This window comes from Elgaria multicarinata, chromosome 4 (genome assembly GCF_023053635.1).
Source record: "Elgaria multicarinata webbii isolate HBS135686 ecotype San Diego chromosome 4, rElgMul1.1.pri, whole genome shotgun sequence".
Lineage (NCBI taxonomy): Eukaryota > Metazoa > Chordata > Lepidosauria > Squamata > Anguidae > Elgaria > Elgaria multicarinata.
In genome coordinates, this window is record NC_086174.1 from 96,128,697 (window position 1) to 96,153,212 (window position 24,516).

A 24,516-nucleotide genomic window follows, 5' to 3' on the forward strand; every position below is an offset into this window, starting at 1 on the left:
TGACAGTGCCTTGAGCAACCTAGCCTTAAATTTATTAGCTTGCCAGGGGTGGGGGTAGGGAATTGCAAACTGAACAGCAATAAACTGCACATGTGCCAATTCAGAAATAAATTTTAGAAAGCCTAAACTGAAAGTCAGGTAGGGAGGGTTAGGTGTACAAGACAGCATGGTCTTATCTGGGTATACAAGCTAGCAAAGTAGCAGAAACAAGAGAAAAAGTGTGGCTCTGGAGATGTGGGTTCAGCACCACATGAGGAGAGGGTGTGTGTGCTAGGAATGGATCAAGAGGAATGAGCAGAAAGCAACGTGAATCCTGGGTGGATCTCGGAGTTATGTAACAGAGACTGGGGCCATTTCTATACCTGCCTTTTTTCCCTGGGATTGTTCCGGGATCATTCCTGTGCATGCAAATGACGCACAGGGGATCCTAGGAGCAGGCAGGCTCGATCCCTCCATTTTCCTGGGATAATCCTTAGGTGTAGAAAGGGCCTAAGTTTGCATAACATGCTAACTCACACTCAGTGGTTGAGTGCGAGTTGTTGTTGAATCTTGAGTTGTTTTTTGAACTGAGGGTTAGCATGTCTGAACCCAGGTCATTTCCCACAGGGTGGCTTGTTAGCCAAGCAGTGTGGTTTTTCTTTTTTAACACACCACCTTCAGAACCCTTGGTTGGTTGTTGGGTTGATCAGGATAGTTAACAAGCCACACTGCGGAAAATGTCCTGGGTTCAATCAACATGCTAACCTACAGTTCAACAGACAATCCACAGTTCAACAACCCACACTCAGCCATTGAGTGTGGGTTAGCATGTTGTGTGATCAGGCCGTTGCTAATCAAATAGCAGTTTGCCACAAGGGCAGCTATAGCTTAAGCCAAAACACACCCAGGCAATGACTCTGGGGCCTTAGCTAGATCTAAGGTTTATCCCGGGATTGTCCCGGGGTCGTTCCTGCCAGATTCCTGGATCCCCTGTGTGTCACTTAGATGAACAGGTTTGACCCCGGGATGATCCCGGGATAAACCTTAGGTCTAGCTAAGGCCTGGGTGTTCTCAGATTGAAGTTAAAACAAAAAGCTCAGTGGTTTGGCTCTGAGGACTGAATAAAAACCTTCCTTTAAATTCTTGGCATCTTGATTGAGTTAAGGCTGGCTAACTAAATATTACAAAATGCACATTTCCAAGATACAATTAGGTGGAGAGCCCTAGAACAAAAGGTATGCTGAAGAATGCCCAGGTGGTACTCTAATGTGTCTATCTTTCATAAAGTGAGGACACAAGGATTGGACGATGTTTCCCACCAAGGCTTCAGTTTGGCCAGTTGAAAGAGTATTGTCATGGGTTGCTCAGTTAAGGTGGTGAGCTGGAGATCAGGAAGGCAATTGCATTTATCCGAAGTCCCCATAGACTGCATACTGAAGAAGGGCAACTTCTCTTAATCCAATTAGGAGACAAGGATATAAACTTCAATTACAAAAATGGCAAGTTGCTATCATGCCACCACCATGAGGATCCTTCCCCTTCCCCCTTGCTCATGCAGACCTTTAAAGCAAAAGACATATTAGGGCTATGCCAACACAAATACAAAATGCAGATGTAAAAGTCATCATGGCTGAGCTTCTCAGTATCACAGATAAATTCTATCTCATTACATCTAAATATTGCAAGTATTCCAAAGAAGCCAATTAATAATAATAATAATAATAATAATAATAATAATAATAAACCATTCCTATCTTCTTCCTAATACTGAAAAAAAATGTAACTTGTGAAGTGCCATGTTTGTCCCAGCTATTCAAGAGATCAGACACACACTGATTTATTTTTTTTTTTAAAAAAAATACATTGGAAACTGCTATGGAGGCCATTTAATCCAAACCAATTCAAACCAAATTTTACTATGATGGACAATAATAAACAATACTGGTTTTCTTTGGTAAGCATTTAACCCCAGTTTTGAGTATAGTGTTTTACGAAGCCATATTTGCTTTTTTTTTTTTTTGCTGTTTTTTTTTCTATAGAGACTAGATAAGAATGTTCAATTCAGATTTGTGAGAACAATGGATTTAAGCAAATAAAATGATGAAGGTGATGCCAGTGGTAGTGGTGGAAATGAATACCACATCTGAAATGTGCACCTACATAAATACTCCAGTATTTTAAATATTTCAGTCTAACTTTTCTTACTTGCAAAATTCCCATAGCATGAAATATCGCCTGGCACCTACATTGTACGCCTTCCTATGCCAGGTGAAGACCTTCTTATTTTCCCAGTATGTTAGCATTTTACCATCCTAGTCTTTTAGCTCTGCTGTTTTAAATCTGTATTTTAAATTTGCTTGGTTTTATTCTGGTTGAACTTTTATATTGTGGTTTTAAGGTTCCATATTTTATATTTTATGCTGCACCATATGGTTTTAATTTTTGTGAACCGCCCAGAGAGCTTCAGCTATTGGGTGGCACAGAAGTGAAATAAATAAATGAACGGAGTAAAGCCTTATGAATTCTTCTTAATGTCGACAAATTTTATATTTATAGGAAATGTATAGTCTGTTCATCAAAACTCATTGTTAGACAACAGTACCTAGTGGTCTTGTAAACCGTAACAGTACTATCCTGTAGCGATTAATCTTGTCAGTGATAAGAGTGTCTTCTTTGCTTGACAGTCACAGTTTATCTTTTCAGTAAACGCATTTTCTCCTTTGGAGAATTGACAAGGAGTACATCCCTTATAGCTAATGGCTTTTATCACTGCAGCTTACAGATGATGGATTTGCTTCTAAATACCCTCAAGGGTGAGTTTTGCTGTCAGCATCTTCCTTGCTTTCATTCCCTGAATTTGAAAATGGTGGAAAGAAATATTCCAGTGTCTCAACAGAATGTTCATTCCGCTCGTGTGAACAGTAATCTGCTTTGTTTCGGAGTTGCATCATTCACACAATGAATTCTCACCTAAAGGCAATGTGAAATGATGTCTTGGTGATCTAATAGGGCCGTGAAATTATTAAGACTGCAACCTTATATATTCTAACTTGGAAGTAAGCCCCTATGAATTTAGTGGGACTTAGTTCTGAGTAAGCATGCACAGGATTAGGAAACGTAATAACTATGTTCTGCTAAAGAAGTAATTCATTGAGCACTCTGTCATGTTTTGCTCTATTTAGGAAGCATGATATACTGGGTTATCCTTCCAGGATACATAATCATTGAAGGCACTTTCCTTTTTGTAAATTTGTACATGTGGCATTTGGTAAATTAAAATGGAAGGCAATGCTTTGTCATCCAAATAGAGTGAAACCGTTCAACACTCAATGATAATGCATTTAGCCTCCTTCTTATTAGCCTGCCAATATCCTGCAAAGCAAACAAACAAGACAAAAATCCATTCTGCCTAGCCAGATGATTGTCTACATAATACCTGAATGGATTTGAGATTGATTGCGCAAGCATTTTCAGGAAAATATATGCACACCACCTTGATCCCTAAGGTGGTGTGCAGCCCTCCAGTGTGTGTAGCACTCTGGGCATAAGAGGGGACCGGAAATACATTGGGAGACTGGACCAGTCCAATTTTATTTTTATTTAGAACATTTTGGGTCCACCTTTTGTTCAACGAGAACTTGAGGCGATGTAAGAATAAAAACAATTAAAAGAATAGAATACATCAACTACAAAGAGCTGAACAACGTTTGTACAATAAAACTAAGGATTAATAATAGAAAATTGAGAGTGGCGTTAGCTATCAAAATCTCAGTGGCAGAACAATGTTGCCTTTACTAGCTGCTTAATGGACAATACATGTCTTCTTCACCAGCTTACTCTCCCTGGGGAGGAAGTTCCACAACTGAGGAACTGCTGCACTAAAATCCCTGTATATCAATAGGAGATGGACAGTGTGGTGTAGTGGCTAGAGTGTCAGACAGAGAGTCAGGAGATCTGAGTTCTAGTCCCCACCCAGCCATGGAAACCGACTGGGTGACTTTGGGCCAGTCCCAGATTCTCAGCCCAACCTACCTCACAGGGTTGTTCAGGATTAAATAGAGAGGAGGAGGATTATGTATGCCGCCTTGAGATACTTGAGGAGGAAAAAAGTCAGGATATAAGTGTAATAAACAAGCAAACAAACAACAGGGTCTTCCTATCCCTCCAACACAGACAACTAAAAAACCCCCAAACCATTCCCAGCTTAAAAGAACCTTTAACATCCTAAGTGGTTTAGGTTCAGGATTTCTAAGGGACTGCCTCCTTCCATGTCATGCTGCCTATCCCTGCCGTTCTGTATGTCCCAACTAGGATGTGAGCATGCTTGACCAGGATGAGAGAGGGCTTAGACCCTTAATTCTGTGCCCTAAGTGTGTCCTGAAAGGTCTGAAAGTCCCTAGCTCAGGCTGAGGTAGACTGAAGGGGTGGTGGCAGTCTACTGGGTGGTAATCCTATATTTCAATTATTAAAGGTTTTAATTCTGTATTTCAGTTATCATCATCATCATCGCCATCATTATCATTTACTTTTACTCCCCCTTTTATTGTTCACCACTCATATACAGTATGATGTAAATAAAGTATTTCTATGTGTGTGGGAAGGGATTATGCCTTCACATGCAAACCTCAGCAAATATTAAGAATCTATGTGGCAGTACTAACACTATGTATGTATACTGGATGTGGTTTAGATTGACTCCCTAATAACTTACTAATAGTTACAAATGCAGTATCTGCATATTTTAAAAGCAATCATATAACACGTATTTGTTGGAATGTTGCAAATACACTATTTTCTGACTAAATGATTGCTCCATTCTACAAAGCCTGTTCTCCTGCTGAGGTACACATAAAGTATCATTCAAGTTGATGGGATTTCCATAAGCACATCAAAGCAAAAGGAAGCCTTGTGTGCATTTGCCCTGGCTGCAGAGATGAGAGGGGCAGTAGCTTTTCCTATGTGCATGCTAAATGATTTAAATTTTGAAATGGTTCTGCAATTGAACCAGTTTGAAAATGACATTTGGATTGATTTGAAATATAGACCAACTTGCCTCAGTTATAAAATTAGCTTGAGCAGCAAAATAAATCTAAAGATAAGAGGTTTCAAAAGGAGATGGTGAGAGTCGTTAAATCATCAGGGAAGGAATATTCTTTATAGGTATGTGCAATCATCTTTACAAAATAAAGTGCTGCAGTTTAGGTTTTATAATTTTCTGTTTTCCAAATGAAAACCTAAACTGCATATCACCATTAAAACCTATGCTCTTCCTCCCCAATTGCTTTCAATTGATGGCTGCTCACATTGCTTGTAGGAGGAAGACTGTTTGCATTTCATCCATGTTAAATAATTTCCATCTGCTCCTCAAAGAGCATTAATCATAACCCTCAGGTAGAACTCTTTCGTTCAGTTTGAATTTTGCATCACTCAAAACAAACAAGGTACCCTTGCATGCACACACAGTGCGATATAAATATCTGCTAAATATGGTGAGTGTCTGAAAGGACTAAAACTTGGCTATTCAAGGTAATTCTGTTTTATTCTCAGGTATAAAGCACATTAAAACATGAAATACTGCTCTCATTGTTGACTGTTATTAGGTGAAGCAATCTGGAGGCTGAATTTCCCCTTAACAGGGAGCAGTGAATTGTGGAAGCGTGCTGGCCACCTGCAAAGGGAGAAAGGCTGGTAAGGAGCAGTTGCACAGCTCCAGACACATCATCTCTTTCCCAGGAGGGGAATTCTGAGCAAGTCAACATGTTGATGAAGAGGGGCCAAAGAGTGAGATTTCTCCTTTGTTTTAACCACAGCTCAACCTAAGGCTCCTAAACACAGACCTTCCATCCGGCTCCTGGATTGCAGTTGCTGACTTCAACTGGATTGGTCTCCCTGCATCCCCACATTGAGGATTCCCATAAAGGAACTCGGAGATGTGGCACCAAGACCAGCATGGAGGTTGTGAGCTGGCCAAGTCCATGGTGATTGAAAGGGGTTCACATTAGCAGCCTGCGCCGTGGTGTGTCCCTGGCCTTTCCATCCACCACTGGAATGTGGGCCAGGAAGAGGAATTGGTCAGGAGGCAGGCTGGATGATTACAGGATCCACGTCCTATGCCACTGCCAAAGCTATTCAATAAAGTTGTGGGGAATTATTATCCCAGCTATTCCTGTATGTCTGTCTGTTCTTGTCTCTTTGCTAACCGGACCCAATTAAGCACTGCCCAAACAACTGAAGACAAGAAACTCAAGTGGTTGCCTACAAGTATTTATTTTCAAAATGTCTGGTGCTGAAGAAATATACTTCTGTTCTTTCCCTCCTACTTTCCTATTTTGTAAAGCATTTATAGACTTATCATTGGAGGTCTACAAATGCTACTGCTATTGCTGCTGCTGCTACTGCTATGAATTTTGTTGTTGTTTATTCGTTTAGTCGCTTCCGACTCTTCGTGACTTCATGGACCAGCCCACGCCAGAGCTTTCTGTCGGCCGTTGCCACCCCCAGCTCCCCCAAGGTCAAGTCTGTCACCTCCAGAATATCATCCATCCATCTTGCCCTTGGTCGGCCCCTCTTCCTTTTGCCTTCCACTTTCCCTAGCATCAGCCTCTTCTCCAGGGTATCCTGTCTTCTCATTATGTGGCCAAAGTACTTCAGTTTTGCCTTTAATACCATTCCCTCAAGTGAGCAGTCTGGCTTTATTTCCTGGAGCATGGACTGGTTTGATCTTCTTGCAGTCCAAGGCACTCTCAGAATTTTCCTCCAACACCACAGTTCAAAAGCATCTATCTTTCTTCGCTCAGCTTTCCTTATGGTCCAACTCTTGCAGCCATAGGTTACTATGGGGAATACCATTGCTTTAACTATGCGGACCTTTGTTGTCACTGTGGTGTCTCTGCTCTTAACTATTTTGTCAAGATTTGTCATTGCTCTCCTCCCAAGAAGTAAAGGTCTTCTGATTTCCTGGCTGCAGTCAGCGTCTGCAGTAATCTTTGCGCCCAGAAATACAAAGTCTGTCACTGCCTCCACGTTTTCTCCCTTTATTTGTCAGTTTTCAATCAAGCTGGTTGCCATAATCTTGGTTTTTTTGAGGTTTAACTGCAACCCAGCTTTCGCACTTTCTTCTTTCACCTTCGTCATAAGGCTCCTCAGGTCCTCCTCGCTTTCAGCCATCAAAGTGGTGTCATCTGCATATCTGAGATTGTTAATGTTTCTTCCTGTGATTTTAACTCCAGCCTTGGATTCGTGAAGCCCAGCACATCACATGATGTGTTCTGCATATTAGCAAGACATAAAAGCCATGCTCCAGTCAGCACTTGGAGCATCATCAGATGAGAGGAAATTGTGTTTCCTTACCGTCGCTTTCCTCCCTGCTTCTGTCCTACGATACTTCCTCTTTCTTAATGCAGGGGAAGAAAGAGGAAATAAACAATGACCACGTGACCCACTCGGCAGCCATTTTTATTGTGATGCTTTTGCTGCACACAGCAAGAAATGGCGGGACATTCTTTTTTAAAAAAAAAAAAGTATTAAAAGGGGTCCATTTTGTGACAGAAAGAAGGCAAGACGGAGTGGGAGATGCATGGGAGGCAGATGTCATCATCAAAAGGACCCATGAACATCCATAAGTGGGGAGTAACGAACGTGCGATAAAACACTCGTCTGATGATGCTCTTGGTCACTCTATTTTTCTTCCCGATAGCAATCTGCAGCAATAGCAATAAGCAGAATCAATGAGGATGGCAATCCAGTATAATCTATGCACGTAGATGACTTGTGCCCTCCAGATGTTTTAAACTACCCCTCCCATAAACCCCAGCCAACATGGAATTATGGAAGTCAGAGTCCAAAACATCTGGAGGGGACCAGATTGCCTATATCCTACCTTTTATACTTCTAGATCCTGGCTATTCTTCTCTGACTCCACCCACCATGGCTGGAGAGTGGAGATATTTAGTGCCTTTCCTTTATTTCTCAGGTAATGCAATCTCTGCATCAGTGAACAGGTTTAGGGGAGTGGAAGGTATCTGATATGATGGGACTTGCCTCCTTGGTGTGTGTGTGTGTGTGTGTGTGTGTGTGTGTGGTGGTCTGGCTTAGGAGGAGCTGCTCCTGGGAGGTGTAGTTCAGAGATTCCAATTTCCAGGCTGCCAATCTCAGGCTCAGGACAAACAACTGGGTTTTGCTCCACTACTGGGTAAGACAGACTTGAATGGCTCTTCCCACTCCTTGTCCAAGGCCTGGCTGCTGCTCAGAACCAGGACAATGTCAGACAGTGTGGTGTAATGGTTAGAGTGTTGGACTGGGACAAAGAGGCCATCTTGGGTTCCTTGGAAAGGGAAAAAGGTAGGATATAAATGTAATGAATAAATAAATGACAAAAGCAGAGTAAATTAATTTTCAAACACTGAAATCATGCACACAGATCATGCAACTACAGCTTCTTGAATCACAGTACTGGCTACTAATTAACTTAATTTGCATGGGGAAAAACAGAGGACTAAAACTGTTGTCTCTTCAACACTGGAATGTGAATAGGGACATTTCTTCTGTTTCTTCCTTTTCGTTAAAATATTTTTCAGGGCAATTTGGAAATATAGTGGGAAAAGCTTACATGCAAATAAATATCAGCAATAACTGATTATTTTTTAAAATGAGGTGGGTGGACAAAATGCAGCATTGAATTAATTTATTCTCTTGGCAGTTTTAAAATCAGCGAAAAATGAAAACAGAATATGAACTAAATATATTCAAAAAATAAGGGGATGGGTATAAAGTTAACCTTCAATGCAGCTTCTTATTTTCCCTGTCTTTGGCCAGATCTACACGAAGCAGGATATGGCGCTTTGAAAATGTTTCGAAAACTGCATAGGGCGTGTGTCCTGGGCCCCAACAGTTGTCACTATTGTTATAAACTGTTTTAAAGCAGTAGTGTAGATCCTGCCCTGGATTCAATGTTCGTGTGAGCGGAACTCAACTCACAAGACATCCTCATTGGTGGATGAGGAGGGAGACAACCATTTCCAACAGTTCCTCCTTTCCCCTGGAGCCCTCTGGGCTCTCTGAATCTGCTTTAGAAGGTTGGGAGATTTTCCAGAACAGCATGGAAGGAGATGCAGGGCACTGCAGTGGGTAGGAGGAATCAGTAAAATCACCTCCCCGCTTCCTTCAGTATGAGCATCAACTGAATTGTAGTCCCTTCTGCAAATGGAATGAGTCCTTCTGTTTGGGAAAGAGCAACTTGGGATTCAACCCTGTATCTTTAGTACTGTTGTAATGCTTTAGACGGTGGGATGTTATAATGATTAGGTATTTAGCACCTCCAACCAGTAGATGGTGCTATATTATTTCCTTACTCTTTGGTTAGTGTCCTATCTATGTTACTAACTTGTTTTCCTCTGAGAGTCTGTATGCTACCTGGTTGCTAGTTTGTTTCTTCAACGAAGAATCTATCTATATAAAATGCTTAGATATGTTTCCGTACAGGCTTCAGCTGATACAGGTTGCTAGCCCCTCGCTCGACTCCTCCGGGCTTTCAAAGGTAATCCTACCCCCTTTCTGCCTCTTTGCTCCCCCCCCAACAAAGGCGGCAGTGCCATGGTCCAGAGCATGAGCGAGGCACGCCTGAGGCCCTTGGTGCCCGGGTGGGAGGTCGCTCGCCTGCTGCGAGCTGAGGCCCCAGCCTAATCTTGTGCGAGCTGGGCGGCCGGCCCAAGGCTGACAGGAACCCTGGGGAGAAGAGGACACCTGCTCCCCTCCCCCCGCCCTCCCTGCCCCCCAGGTCTGCCAGACGGCGCTGTATCAGCCGCCTCCAAGCAGCCCGCGCCCCCCTCCAGCCCTTCTGTCTCTCGGCTGCTTAATGTCTCCACGACTGGGCTGAAGTGAGTCATGACTCACTCGAGTCCCATACATTTCAGTGGGTCTACTCTAAGTAGAGCTTAGATTGGATTTCGCCCAGGGACTGTATCACAAACGCATATATATATATATATATATATATATATATATATATAAGCAACAGTAACAACGTGAGCTTAACACCAACAGGAATGCCTCCTCATGAGATAAAACTGAAAGTAGGTGCTGTAATTATGCTACTATGAAATCTTATGCCATCACAGGGACCCTGCAATGGAACAAGATTAACAATTACGCATCTACATAGACACATCATAGAGGCCCATGTAATCGATGGATTGAACTTAGATACTGTTCTTATACCACACATACCTCTCATTCCATCTGATACAAATATGCCTTTCAAATTCAAAAGAAGACAGATTCCTATACGTTTAGCCTTTTCAATTACCATTAATAAGTCACAGGGACAGACTTTTGACAGAATCTGCCTATACCTTTCGAAACCTGTAATCAGTCACGGGCAACTATATGTTGCTCTCTCAAGAGCTCGATCATTGGGCTCATTAAGTGTTGTATCTGAGAAGAACGAGATTGTTAATTGTGTTTACAATGAAATATATAAATGAATAAATAAAATGCGATATTTAATTAATAAACTTTAAGATATGCTTCAATGGCGTATGTTACGCCGAGTACAGCTCGTATATTAGAATACATTAATTTTATTTATTTATTTAAAACATTTATATCCCGCCCTATATCAATAAGATCTCAGGGCGGCATACAGATAAAAGCATTCAGTATAAAACAGTAAATATACACAGCTAAAAACAAATTAAGCCAAAAACCAAGTTAAAAGAATATATAATTTAAAAGCAGTAAAATTATTAAAACAGTTAAAACAATGTGCCAACTAAGTGAATTCAACCATTAAAAGCTTTGTTAAAAAGCCATGTTTTTACTTGTATTCTTAAGCAAGAATACATTAGAAATCTGAGAAATGGACAATGCAAAATAAAATATTCTCAGTGCTTAATTCTGGGGTTAGCAGATCATAGCAAAATTCTTATTTTAATGGGAAATGTTTTGTTTTGTTGTTTTGTCCACTGAGCATGTATGGATGCTGAGAAATAAGCAAACTAATTACGGAAGACGTTTGATTATATAGTAAGGGGAAAGCAACATTCCATGTGTCATGTTTCCACTGGAGTATTCCAGCATTTAGTTGATGAAGTGTGAAATCTCATAATGTTATTCTTAAAAGCTACCTTTAGACAGCTTGTGGCAGGAAAAAAATATTGTTCAGGGGAACTGATCCCCACAGACGATGAATGATTGCATTTCTTGATGGACTGTAATACAAACTTAGAGCCAGCAGTCACCAAACCTCAAAAGGCCTATTACAGGACAGCCAATGGAACCAAAATATAAAAATAGGTTGTTTGCAAATGTATGTTAATTCATCCAGAAAAGTCCTTGTATAAAACGGGTTCATTTTCTCTCTCAAATAGGTTTCGCAACATGAAGGTGAATATACAAAACATCCGCCCCCTTGCACACAAAACCTGTACTGGAGATTTTATGCCCCATCCTCATAAATTAATTCATTTAATGAAAATACATTATAACCTGTCTTGAAATATTGGGGTGTTTTCATAATTTTGAATAAAATGTGCATGTTAAGTAAAACCTATAAACCATTTTAGGCAAAAGAGCTATACAAATACATTGAGGATCATTACGCATAAAGCCCCCTAGTCATGAATATATATTTTTTTAAAAAATCCCAATTTTTCCTCTTCTCCCATTATTCTTAAAGCTACATATTTATCTCCCTTTGAGAATTGAAAATATCCTCCTTTTCATTGTCAGCTTCAAAAGGCCTGACATTTTTACAACAGAGCAAATTGCATTTTTTGGAAAGAGAGAGAGAAAGAGAGAAAAGGGGGAGAGAGTCAATTCTTTTTTGGTGAACAGTAGTGGTGAATCAAACAAGACAAGCCAGAAAGACGCCACTTCAGCTGTGGTCTCTATCTTTTCTGAATGTAGATAAAGCTAAGATCTATATGTGTAAGTAATTAATTCAATATAGATAACTTTTGGGTATCCAGGGAGTAGAGGTGGGGGAAAAGAAAGTCTGAAGTGATAAATTTGAAAACACAATTTGATAGGCTTATTTCTGCTGTGGGCAAGGGCAGTTTAAGTCTTGCCAGAGATAAGGTGATGGTGGGTGGGAGGGGAAGCTCTTGAATTGAATTGACGTAAGTGATAAGTGCACCCTGTCTTTACTCTCTTTGTAATGGTATCCTTGGAAGTCAAGTCTTCTAAGGACAGCAAAGAACTATAATTATAACAAGTACATTTTCCACAAAATTGTCATTAATGGAGTATCAGTCATGAGGACAGTATCAAAGGACAGAAGGTGAATTATTGGAAAAGAAGGTAAAAAAATAATCAGAGCTGACCCTCTTTATTGTAAGGCAGAATTACATATAGGAGGATTGTATCAATTAATCCATTTGTCAAGAGAGAGCATTATTTCTCATCTCTTAATCAAAAAGCTCTCCCAAGGGGAAGCTACTTTGCATTCACAGCATACATAATCCAGCCAAAGTTAAACACTTCAGAATCCCAGTGACTTCCATGAGAGAGATCAACACAAGCTTGCAGCGCAAAGCTGTGCACGTTTATCCCACTGTGTTCAGTTGGATTTACTCTTAGCAAAGCATGCATAGGATTTCAGAGTTAAATATCTTCCCCTGAAATCAAAGGGAAGAGCTTAGGTTGATTAAAGAATGCCCAGCAATAGTAACCAATGTTGATTATTAAGTTCCTTGCTTAGCAGCCACGTTGGTACATTTCGCAGCAAAAGTCCCACCATCCAAAGGCCAGAACTACACGAGTTGTAAATACCATTATAAATTGTTATAAAGCAATAGTGTAGATCCTGCCCGAGCTGTTTTTAGTAGGGGTGTGCACGGACCCCCTGCTCCGCCTCTCGGGACGATCCGAAAATTTTGGATCGACCCGCTCCGCACCGCTCCGCCCATACTCCGCTCCTCTTCGCAGTGGAGCTCCGGCTCCGAATCGGAGCTCCGCAGTGGAGGGGAGTGGTGCCAGGTAAGGCCGGGAGAGGAGGGCGGGGGGGGTTACCGGGCCCTGCCGCCGTTGCCGCCTGTGCGGCGACGGCAGCAGAGCCCAGTAAGGGACCAAGGGGGAGGGGGGCCTTACCTGCCTCCGTCCGCGGTCCGTCGGCTTCTTCAATTGAGCCCGCAGTTCAGCCAGGAAGTCTGGGCCACAAGTGCGGCCTAGACTTCCTGGTTGAACCGTGGGCTCAATTGAAGAAGCCGAGGGACCGCGGACGGAGGCAGGTAAGGGAGAGGTGGGGGGGTTTACCGTGCTCTGCCGCTGTCGCCGCATGGGCGACAGCGGCAGGGCCAGGTAAACCCCACTTACCTTTCCGGCGGAGCTCCGGATCGAGGTGAAGGATCCGCCTTCACCTCGATCCTCTTCACCACGCTCCGCCGGCCCCCCAATCCTCTTCTCCTCTGCCTTAAGGGGAGGCGAAGCACCCCGCTCCGCTTCTAATTCACCGGTCCGATTAGAAGCGGAGCACATCCCTAGTTTTTAGCCTCCAACCTATCCATCAAGCAGAACTGGGGAATCCTAATGTGAATCTAGGCCAAATTTGTGTAAACTGCTCAGAGAGCTTCAGCTATGAGGCGGTATATACTGTAAATGTAATAAATAAATAAATAAATAAATATTTTTTGTGAGTTGTAATTGGGGATGGGGCAAAATAAATTTGGTTTATAAACTGAGCTAATTTACACTTCTCAGACTAATATGCAAAATGGAATGCAATTATCTTTCAGTTTTCACAGTTCTTGAATGTTGTGATGCAAGTCTCCAATAAAAAACATTGCATACAAAAATGTGTATATTAAGAGAAAATGCTTGGAAACATCCATACAATTTATCATCATCATCATATCACAAACTCATGAAGAAATGGAATGAAACAAATTTGTGCAAGCAAAAATGTAAATATTTAGAGAGCAAAACAGACAGATTTGTTCATCCTTAGCTTTACCTTTCATGTTACAATGTGCATGTCCAATGAGGGAGAACTCTTCCATGAACAGTTATAGTGACATGAGTTTGGAGGATATCTACCAGAGAGACCATAAAGAGAAGGACTCAACCTAAGTTGTAGCTCAGTGAGGTTAGGGAGCTTTTCTACTCATGTTCAGATAAGCTCGATTCCTCCTAAGTCTCCCGTACTTTGCTCTGTGAATTATTTCAGACAATTCCTTGAAGCCTGAAAATGAGACTTGGGGAACTTCCTTCTAGTGTCCAAGTCAGGGATGAAAAACAGAGAAAATTACAATGGCAGAGTTCAAACTACACACACACACACACACACACACACACACACACACAGAGAGGTATTTGGTTTTGTTGTTTTTACAAAAATGATTCTTTTTTCCTACGTCAAGATTTTTTAAGTGACTTATGAAATAGTGGTTATTGAATGTAAGTACTTGTTACCAAGTGTTAAATGTCAGGTATATATACCACTATGCCAATAATATATCATCGGTGGCTAGGTGAGCCCATCTCCAGCCACACCTCGTTCACCACCACCTATGGCCCTTCCTGGACAGAGGTAGCTTGATCAAATTGGACTATTGCAATGTGTTCAGTGTGAGGCTGCCTTTGAACATGCAAACAGTTCAGAATGCAGAATCAAGGGTGCTGGCAGGTAGCACTGGTAGGACTCATGTCACCCCAGTCCTAAAGGATCTGCAGTGGTTCCCAGTTTGCTTCCAAGCCCAATTCAGGGTGTAGATGTTAACATATAAAGTAGGGGTGTGCACGGACCCCCCAATCCGCTTCGTGGCCCGATCCTCTTCACGCCGCTCCATCTGTCTCCCGCTCTGCGGAGCAGAGCGAGATCCGGCTTCACCGCCATCACTGTATGGACGGCGGCGGTGGCGGCGGTGCAAGAGAAACCACCCACCCACCCCGCCCCTTACCTTCCTCCGTCGCGGGCTTCAATTGAGGCCCCAGTTGAAGCCGGAAGAGGCCTCGGCCTTCACTTCCGGCTTCAACCGGGGCCTCAATTGAAGCCCGCGATGGAGGAAGGTAAGCGTCCCTCCTCCCTGCTCCCTTAGCTGGTGCTTCCGCCGCCGCCGCATGGATGGCGGCGCCGGCAGCGCAAGATTAGTCCCCCTCCCCCCCCCACTTACCTTCAGGCGAAGCTCCGGATTGAGGCGATCCTCTTCGCCTCGATCCGCAGCCCCCCTGACTCTCTTCGCCTCCGCCTTTTCCGGAGGCGAATTAGGCAGCCTCACTCCTGCTTCTCTGAACCGAAGAGAAGTGGAGCACATCCCTAATATAAAGCCCTAAATGACCTGGGCACCAAATATCTGAAAGAGTACCTCTTCTCCTATAGACCAGCTCTGGTGCCAAGATTAACAGTGGAGGCCCTGTTATCAATATCGTAACACTCTGATGTCAAGGGGATGGTGGCATATCCCTGTGGCAGCTCCAAGGTTGTGGAATTACCTCCACTCTGAGGGGCATCTGGTGCCTTCATTGTATGCATTCCATCAGCAAGTGAAGACCCACCTCTATACTTTATTTGGAAGTGGATAAAGGATAAGTGTGTTGTTTTCTTCTGTAGTAGTGAAGCTCTTTTCTGAATTAGAATGAGCTGAATGTTTATTAAAAAAATTAAGTTGTTTATATTATTTTATTGATGTGTGTGTACCTCAGCCTGGGGCAGGAAAGAAAAGAGTGGACTATAAATGTAAAGAATAAATAAATGAAATTGTGCATACATGATTTTTGCATAGTTCTTGCTTCCCTTTTGCAAATGGATAAAACTCCCTGATCTAACTTCCATACCTCTCCAAGCCAATTCTTCAATCAAACAGATAACTAGGCTTTCAGATATGTATATATACCCCTTTCCGCTTGCAACCTGGCTCAAGTATCCCTAAATAATGTATGTGTAAGTCCTTCCAATTTTGCTTCAAATCAAGCTTAAAAACGATATATACTAAATAATACCATGAATGATTTTGTTTAATATTTCTCAAGACTTTTCAGTGGCTGAGAATTAAACACATGAATAGAAAATGTATTAACAGTTACCATATTCCAGAACATCTATGAAACATTTTGCGCTATATTATCTTTTCTCATCTTTAATTCATATGATTTGGTAATTAAGTATACTATGATGCTTGTTAGCTGAGGTACCCTTCATTAGTTTTCTAAGAAAATTTCTGAGAATTTTCTTTTTTGCCTCTTTCCAAAAATAGGATCATTTTGAAAAAAAGAATATCCACTGCCTTTTTTGTGGTAGCAGCTACCATCTACTCCCACCTCAACCCCCCCCCATCCCTGGAACAATGTTAGGGTTGGATCATTGTAGGGTGATGCAAAATGGTGGTCAGGCTTCCAACAAAGAGCCTCTTCAGCTACTCATGGTTCTTCACGGGGCGTTTTGATGATGCAGCATTCCTCCCACACGTCTCCCACTCCTTGTGCACTTTTTGCCATCACAAAATTAGCGTAATCTAATCCGATTTGGGGGGGGCTGTAGTGAAACTTGCCGCCATTTCATGCTGTGTGCAGGAGAAGCTGCATGATAAAAACGACCACTGAATGGGCCACATGGTCGTTGTTTTCTTCCTCTTTCTTCCCCATGTGAAAAAAGAGGAAGCTGTTCATCCCTATTATGGGACAGAAGCAGGAGGCAGAGTAATGGTAGGGAAACATGATTCCCCTGTCCCCCATATGATGATCCTCAAAAACTTCAGGGGACAAAGAAGGAAGCCAGGCTGCTGTCACTGCTGATGGGCAACCCTGACCCCAAGAACCTGTTGGAGAAATTATCTCCCCACCCATGAGAATATTCAGCAAAATGCTATCCACATTTTAACTGTCTGCCAATAGGGTAGAGCATTTCAGAAGGGAGGTGATTTTGGCTCAGCTATAGCTGACAAGCAGATTTTGTTCAATACTTCTCAAATCTATTCAGTACCTAGTAATTACAAGGTGCAATACATGACCAGAAAACATTCTGATAGCCACATCGTTCCAAAACAACTATGATCAATTTTGCACTACATACTCTTTTTTCATCTTGAATTCATCTGATTTGGCAGTTAACAGGTGTAGAGTCCCATTCTTTAAACTGGGGTGCCCTTCATTTGTTTGCTTGTCCATTACTTCATGGTAAATCATTATCTTTGTTCAGAAGACTTCATGCCATGTCGTACAAGCAAGAGTATAAATGTGAAAGCTAATGCTATTTCTTTTATTCCACATGTGAATACTGGCGGTAAGAAAAAATGCTCTAATGTTTAATGAACTGACCTTATTATTGAACAAACTCCTTCTACCTAGGCCTCTGGGCACAATCTAATACAACTTATTATAAAACAAATCCAGATTGCTTTAGTTTTCTGCTTCAGTAAGTAATCTTTTACTGTGACTAACAAAACACAGAGCTTGGAAGAAAAAGTATATCCTAATAGGGTTTTGCGCAAATTAAAACACATCACATTTCTCACCGGGAGCATAAAGATGCAATAATAAAGCCTATAGCTCCCCAAACTGCCTGAAATAAATAACAGATAAATGATACACAGAGAGATAAGAAGCACGTGTGCTACAGCTACGAATGCACTGAAGTGAAATGTTCAGATCTTCTGTGATTAATTCCTGCTATATATTCCACTTTTGGGGAGAACTCACACATTTATTCCAAAATGTACCATTTACCTACCTTGCAAACGGTTTGAATCTTTATCAGGATATGCTTCAGCTGAAACTCTGAGTATACTCTCTCCACACACTCCACCTGCTGGTCTTGTGGGAAATCCTGGCATAAAGGGAAAGCTGCCTTTCTCTTCTTTCCGTCACTCTGTACCCTGTACAACATTTATAAAATCATACTTTAAACAATTAGGAAAAGTTCAAAGTTAGGCACAATCGAGAACTAACATAAGACTCAGGCAGGCTGGAGAGAGGAAGCTGCCCTATCCCAAGTCCAACCTTCACAGTGTAATCCTTTACATGTCTACTCAGCAGTAACTCCCACTGACTTCAATGTGGCTGACTCCAAAATATGTGGGTACAGGATTGTAGCCTCAGTCTGCTTGGTATTCTCCACGACAGTATTGTCTACCCTGAGTGGAAGCATCCCTGTAGGGTCTCAGGCAACAATATTTCTTATCATCTGCCACCAATTATTTGGACAGAAGATACCTGTGACTGAAGCAGGAATTTTCTTTATCCAAACCATGGGTCTATAGCACCTTCTATCATGATGACAAATCTCCACCCCAAAGAGCTGGCAATTTCTAGTGCTGGGGCGAAAATTTCAACCATTAAATTTTCAGCATTTTGTGTGGGGTGGGAGGAAAATGAAAACTCAGACAAAAGAGTCTGGGAGAGGTGAAAATTTCACAGAATTTTCTCCTTGGGGAGGGGAACAAGGTTTCCACATACCTTTCTGAATATAGTCAGTTGCTGAGGGATCTACTTTCTTTTATTTTTTCAAAACACCCCCAGCATTTTCAGGAGCCCAGGAGTTCTTCCTGAGTGCTTATTGGAGAGGGTGAGGTCACATGGTCTCCAATAGGAATTCACTAAGAACTGCTGGGCTCCTCCAAATGCTGGGAAAAAAATAGGAAGAAGGCCCCTCAGCAATCAGCTACACCTTAAAAAGGTATGTGGAAACCCTGGCCCTCTCCCTGTTACACAGAAAGGATTCCCCCTTTTCTATTCTGTTTCCATTCCTCAGCATCAGTAAGAGCCAGACCATATGCGGAGTGGCTAGCTCTCTGTCAGAGGCGCTGCCTGATTTATAGTGCTTTTCCTTTCCATCTAAGACAAAGGAATTGTTAGTGCGCAGGTGTAAAAGCTCTGCCCAGCAGTGTATATAACCCCCCAGCCCCATTTTGGGGTGGGCAACGTGTCGTTCTGGAACCATAGTTCCCTCATTGTCTCATATTTCTGCAGAAATAAAGTTGTTTTGTACCTCACCTCTTAAATCCTCTTGTTCTTGGTGGAAATTGGGCACTTACCAGGAGTAGAACCTACTTTTTTGCAACATCCCCAAGGAGAAAAATCATCTGAGTTTTTCTGCCTCTCTGTGAAAGAGTGAGAAAAAAACAATGCCTCTTTCTCAGGGAGAAAGTTCCAGAAAATAGGGGGCAGGATTTGGCCCAGAACTAGCAATTTCATATTTGATTTAGAAAAGGCAACTGCAGAAAATGGCATGCTGTATTAGCGGGCTTAGCGAGAAAAACAAACAGGGAAATCTCCTCCAAAACAGGGAGGACTGAGCATGCTCAGTAGGCATGTTGAGGAAGGAAAAACATGGAAAGTGAGTGTATGTATATGCAAGTTTGTGTGGATAGAATGGAGCATCCTGAAAGATGTCATGGCTGGCAGACTTTTGTTGCAGACTGCTCTTGTATATTTACAATGTATACTTTGTATTAGTTATATTAGGGATATTTTAGCAATGTCATCTGGAATTATTTTACTCACAAGTGTAACATGTTCTTATTGTAGTTGGGTATTAAACTTTTAGCCTTGCTTAATTTTATTAACTTAAGTGAATTATAGTAGTCTGGTATAACCTTGGCACGTGAAGTCATTCATCTTCTTAATCACTTTAAATCATTAATGCTGTCTTTCCTCTGAGAAATTTCTCTTAATAGAAGAAAATATGCAATTGATGCTTACATGTCTACTATTACTTAATGGACATTTTTTATTGATTTTCAGCCATTATCGGTCTGAATTCTCCTGAAGACTTCAGGGTAGAACTAACTAAAATAGCCCAGGCAAAAAGGACAACTTGGGGTTTATCCAAAGGCCAGACTGCTTTGTGTGTGTGTGTAAAACATTATAGCATCAGTTGAGAGGTTTGCAGTGCAATATAGCACACTACAAAGAAACCAGGCAAACTTGCTGATGTAGTGTGAGTGGTAGGGGAGCTGTTTGCACAGGCTATTTTTCAGACTGGCAGGAAGACCAATGGGTAATTGTGTCATGAGATTTAAATCTCATTTGACTGCTGTGAAGACCGACCAAGATGGCGGTGGATGAGTTAGCAACTGGGGGATGGCCATTTTCCCTGGAACTGAAGGTAAGAGAGTGTGGAAGATCCCTTGGAAATGAGGTTACAACCTGGACTTAGTTAGGCTTCTTTGTTTTAGTGTTAAACTGCCTGGTTGCTCTAGGGAACGACTTGTTGCCTTTGAGTGTGATTTATGGTGGGTTTTTTTTTTTTAGTGCTACTAACTACCTCATGCTTCTTTCCCTTTCCCCCTTCCCTCTCTCCCTGCCTTCCCACATCTGTGTTTTATGCATACACTTCACTGAGGCCTTACTCAATTAGTTTTAGAGTTTTAAATAAACTGCTTCAGTCCTTAGTCTCTTGTGTGGTTATTCTCTGAAAGGTTGGCATGTGGCTGTCTTGGCATGTGGCTAGGGAGGTGGGAGCCTGGGTATCCAGAACCTACCTTGTAGGGAGGACAGGTGGACCCTGGCCTTCCTTCACAGCTGCCTTTATTGTTCTAGCTAGGTAGCCCTAACCCTAATATCCAATAAGAAGTTTATTTGGATTACAACCATGACTTCATGGAAACAGTATGAGAAGTGCTTTCTGGTTATATTCAGATTTTCATGAAACCGCTTTGGTCCATCAGTGGCACATGAAGCAAGAAAAGTGGAGTATACACTACGTAAACACCCTCTTTCACTGGTCACATGGCACTTCAACCCATTATACGTTGGGCTTGGGCGGATGGAGTCCTGCGAGTTGAACTGAATATCATCAATTGTGTAGGTGCTACTCAGCAAATGAGAGAAGCTTCTTCACTGCCACTGTCCAATGCTCCCTGTTCAGGGAAATTTAATGGAAGCTTGAATCAAACCCCTGTAGTTAACCCACACCTGTCCCCTCTCATCCACCATTGGGGTATTGTGAAAGGTTAAAAGAGGCTCTTGCACTTTTGTGAATGGGAAACCAAGGCTGCATATTGTGAATGGGTAAAGCAGGCTACTGCACTATTGTGGATGGTTAAAACAGTGTTACTGCACTATTGTGAAGGGAAAACCAGGCTACTGCATTATTCTGAATGGTTAAAATAGCACTTGAAGCAGTGCTAAGTCGGAAAGTAAGCCTATGTCCAAATGTGAATGGGGAAAAAGGGAATGAGGGGAAAAAAGAGAGGCAGCCCCACCCTTTGTTTAGACATAAAAGGATGTGTTGTACAAATCTGCCACACATCTCTGTGCATATCTTGCTCGACTCCTTCCGGTTCAGTCTAAACATGCATAGGATTTTTGGTCTAAACATACGTAGGATAGTGCTCTTTGTCTGTTCTTCCCCACCCCATTTTTGTACACTCTTCAAGATCTACCAGTGCTGTACAGATTATTTTAGGAGATGGGAATTAATGTGGCTGTCAAAGTCCCAGCTAAGCATAGTCTAAATCTCCCCCTTTCCCTGAGTGTCACTTCCAATGAGCTGCTTCGTGCTCCCTTAGCTGTCTTGCATTCCTAAGCTACGTCTTGCAAGATTGAATGTATACTGGGGATTCTGCAGTGTGAAAGACAGAGTATTTCAGTATTGATTAGATCTCAGGGGCTTGGAATTCCGGGATTGGAGCCTTGCCTAAACACGTACTGACACAAGTGTGCCAGCCCCACATTCAGCCTAAAAATAAGGACGGACTTGCAACTAAAGCTTAGATGCAAATTAAAACTAGTTATAAGTATGCTATTACAAATGTGTTCCAACTCAATAATCAACTTCTGCAAATGAGATGCTAATGGCAGTACAGGCCCCTGGCCCCTTCCTGATCAACCACAGGATGGATCACAATCAGCTTGTACCAGTTTCTCCAGGCATTCGGTGAGCTGCCACACTTGCTCGTTCACCCCTGGACCCCCTCACGAGCCCCCAGCCCTTACCGAACCCATCTGTGAGCCCCCAGCAGCCATGCATCTCTTCAATGAGTTAACATTTGCTTAAAATAGTGAAGTGTGTTTTTCTGTAAACCAATTCTTATGCAAGTAGCAGCTGTAAGGCAGCCATTCACTCAACATTACAGGCTTTATGGCCACCATTTGCTTATTTATTTATTTATTACATGTTTATACCGCCTAATAGCCGAAGTTCTCTGGGCGGTTCACAAAATTTAAAACCATAATAAAACAACCAACATGTTAAAAGCACAATTACAAAATGCAATATAAAAAGCACAACCAGGATAAAACCATGCAGAAAAATTGATATAAGATTAAAATACAGAGTTAGAAGAGTAAAATTTAAATTTAAGTTAAAATTAAGTGTTAAAATACTGAGAGAATAAAAAGGTCTTCAGCTGGCGATGAAAGGAGTACAGTGTAGGCGCCAGGCGGACCTGGCTTAAGAATAAATATGCGAGCCTACGGCCATACTACCCTGAACACGCTCGATCTCGTCTGATCTCGGAAGCTAAGCAGGGTCAGGCCTGGTTAGTACCTGGATGGGAGACCGCCTGGGAATACCGGGTGCTGTAGGCTAAAATAATAATAATAATAATAAAATAAATATGCGAGAGAGATGGATGGCTGCTGGGTGCTCATGGACAGGGTCACCGAGAAAGGTCTGAGAAGCCAGGCACAGGGGAATCCACCTGACTTGTGGACCCAGTTGGGTGCTTGTGCCATCCCTCACCTGAAGTCCAGTCCATTACTGATCACAGCTGTGTGGCTGAATGTCGACATCATATTATTATTTACATTTATATACCGCTCCATAGCTAAAGCTCTCTGGGCAGGTGACAAACATGGATGTATAACTCTACACAGAGCAGGAGCCATGCAGACCAAAGGTAGAAGGTGGTTCATGTGAGGGATCAACCTATGTCCAGCCCATGTCAGATTTACATGTGTTCATTCATAAGTTTGTACCATCCTTCCACATCCATGTGCAAAATTTCTTTTAAAAATTCCACATGAAAAATTTATTGAGAGAGAGAATGTATTTTTCACAAGATACATATTTATAAATGTATTTCATCTAAATGTACACTTTTCTGAAAATATTTTATCCTAAAATACACATTTTAAATGCATTTTGGTACATTTATTGAGCCAAGGACTGCCTCATAAGATTTGATGTAGAGTAAAAGGATACATTCTGATTGGTCTGGGAGGTCCATGTCGGAATTTACAAAGATGAGATCCTTCAAGCAGGTCTAGTATAGATGAATTCTGCTATCAAAAGCAATTGCCCTATGAAGAAAACTAGCGGTGGCAGCAGCAACCAGGAAGATAAATGAATTGTCATCATTGCCACTTCTTTATAGTAGGCTACTTAGGGTGCAACCCTATGCATGGCTGACTGGGGAATGCTGGGAGTTGCTAGACTTTTTTCTGCCTACACATGCATAGGATTGCACCCTTTGAGAGCAAACCTATGCTTGGAAAAGTGGTTGACTTTCAGCCTGTTGTACTTGATGGAGCAATTGTGAGGGTAATAAGGGATGAACCTGTGACAACACACGTGTGTGTGTGTGTGTCAGTCAGAGGAGTACGACATCCCAGGAGGAAGGATTCAATATAATCTGGTAACTAAATATCACTGTAGTTGAAAGATATCCCACAGTCATCACTGGTAGCCCCAAATTCTGTGTCGAAATTCATATGCCAATGTTCTTTGAAAGGTCTCTGCCCTAATGAAGTGCTTTAAGATTGCTTCTGATTTTGACACCATCTAAGGATTGCTTTCCAACCAAAACAACACATGCTGCTCTTTAAGAAGGGTCTGGGTTTTGGGGTTGTTGTTGTTTTATAAAGCCTTTTATTACAGGAAAATCCAGGAGAGTTCTTCATTCTGATCCCTAATGTTTTAGACACTTGGTTATATCTTCAAAGCAATGCCTGAAGATTTGAGCCATGTAACAGCTACTCATGTCAATGCCAACCCTCGCTCCCTTTTAACTGTCAGATAATACGAGGATAAAGGTAGAGCAAAAAACCAGATTAGAATGCGTTATAGTAACTAATGCATGCTGAAACGGAGGATGCAATGAAAAAAAAAAAACCATTTCCTTGAGTGTCAAGCAAGTTGAAGAATAATTTCCAATTTACAGAAGAATATCCCACTTTTCTGGGCTTGCCTCTGTGCAGGGGCAACTTGTGGGTGAGGAAATAAAGACAAGATGGATGCATTTGCTGTGGACGGGGCTTTGGAGGCTAAATATACCTGATGGTCCCTGGCCCCTCTGGATTTCCAGGTGCCATCAGCCCATTCTCTTCATACCAGTCTATGATTTGATTTGCAGAGGCTTCTTCGATTGGCAGCTCTTAGCCCTTTCAGGTCTTCCAGTTATTGCAACAGCTAGACAGGCTTCTTATGTCCTGGCCTGGTGCAGCAGCCTCCTTGGCCTGCCACCAATGGGGTTTAATGGTATTTTCTGGCCTTGCTAGATGCCACAACGCCTTTGGCCCTGCTGATTTGGCTCCCTCTGTATCTGCACTTGCTTTTAGTAGTTCTGGTCTGATGGACATAGGGTGAAGGCCATTAGGACCTGCTTCTTGGGATTCTGAGGCCTTTTGGCATTACACCCGGCGATTGCCAAGGGAGCAGGAGGC

The 24,516-nt window shown here is 42.1% G+C and overlaps 1 non-coding gene across 1 annotated transcript; it reads left to right on the top strand.

Moving 5' to 3' along the window:
• The first annotated feature begins 22,321 nt into the window (after positions 1–22,321).
• LOC134398545 (5S ribosomal RNA) lies at positions 22,322–22,440 on the top strand. The gene has a single exon (XR_010025420.1). It is a non-coding gene; the product is annotated as a 5S ribosomal RNA (ribosomal RNA).
• Positions 22,441–24,516: the final 2,076 nt, after the last annotated feature.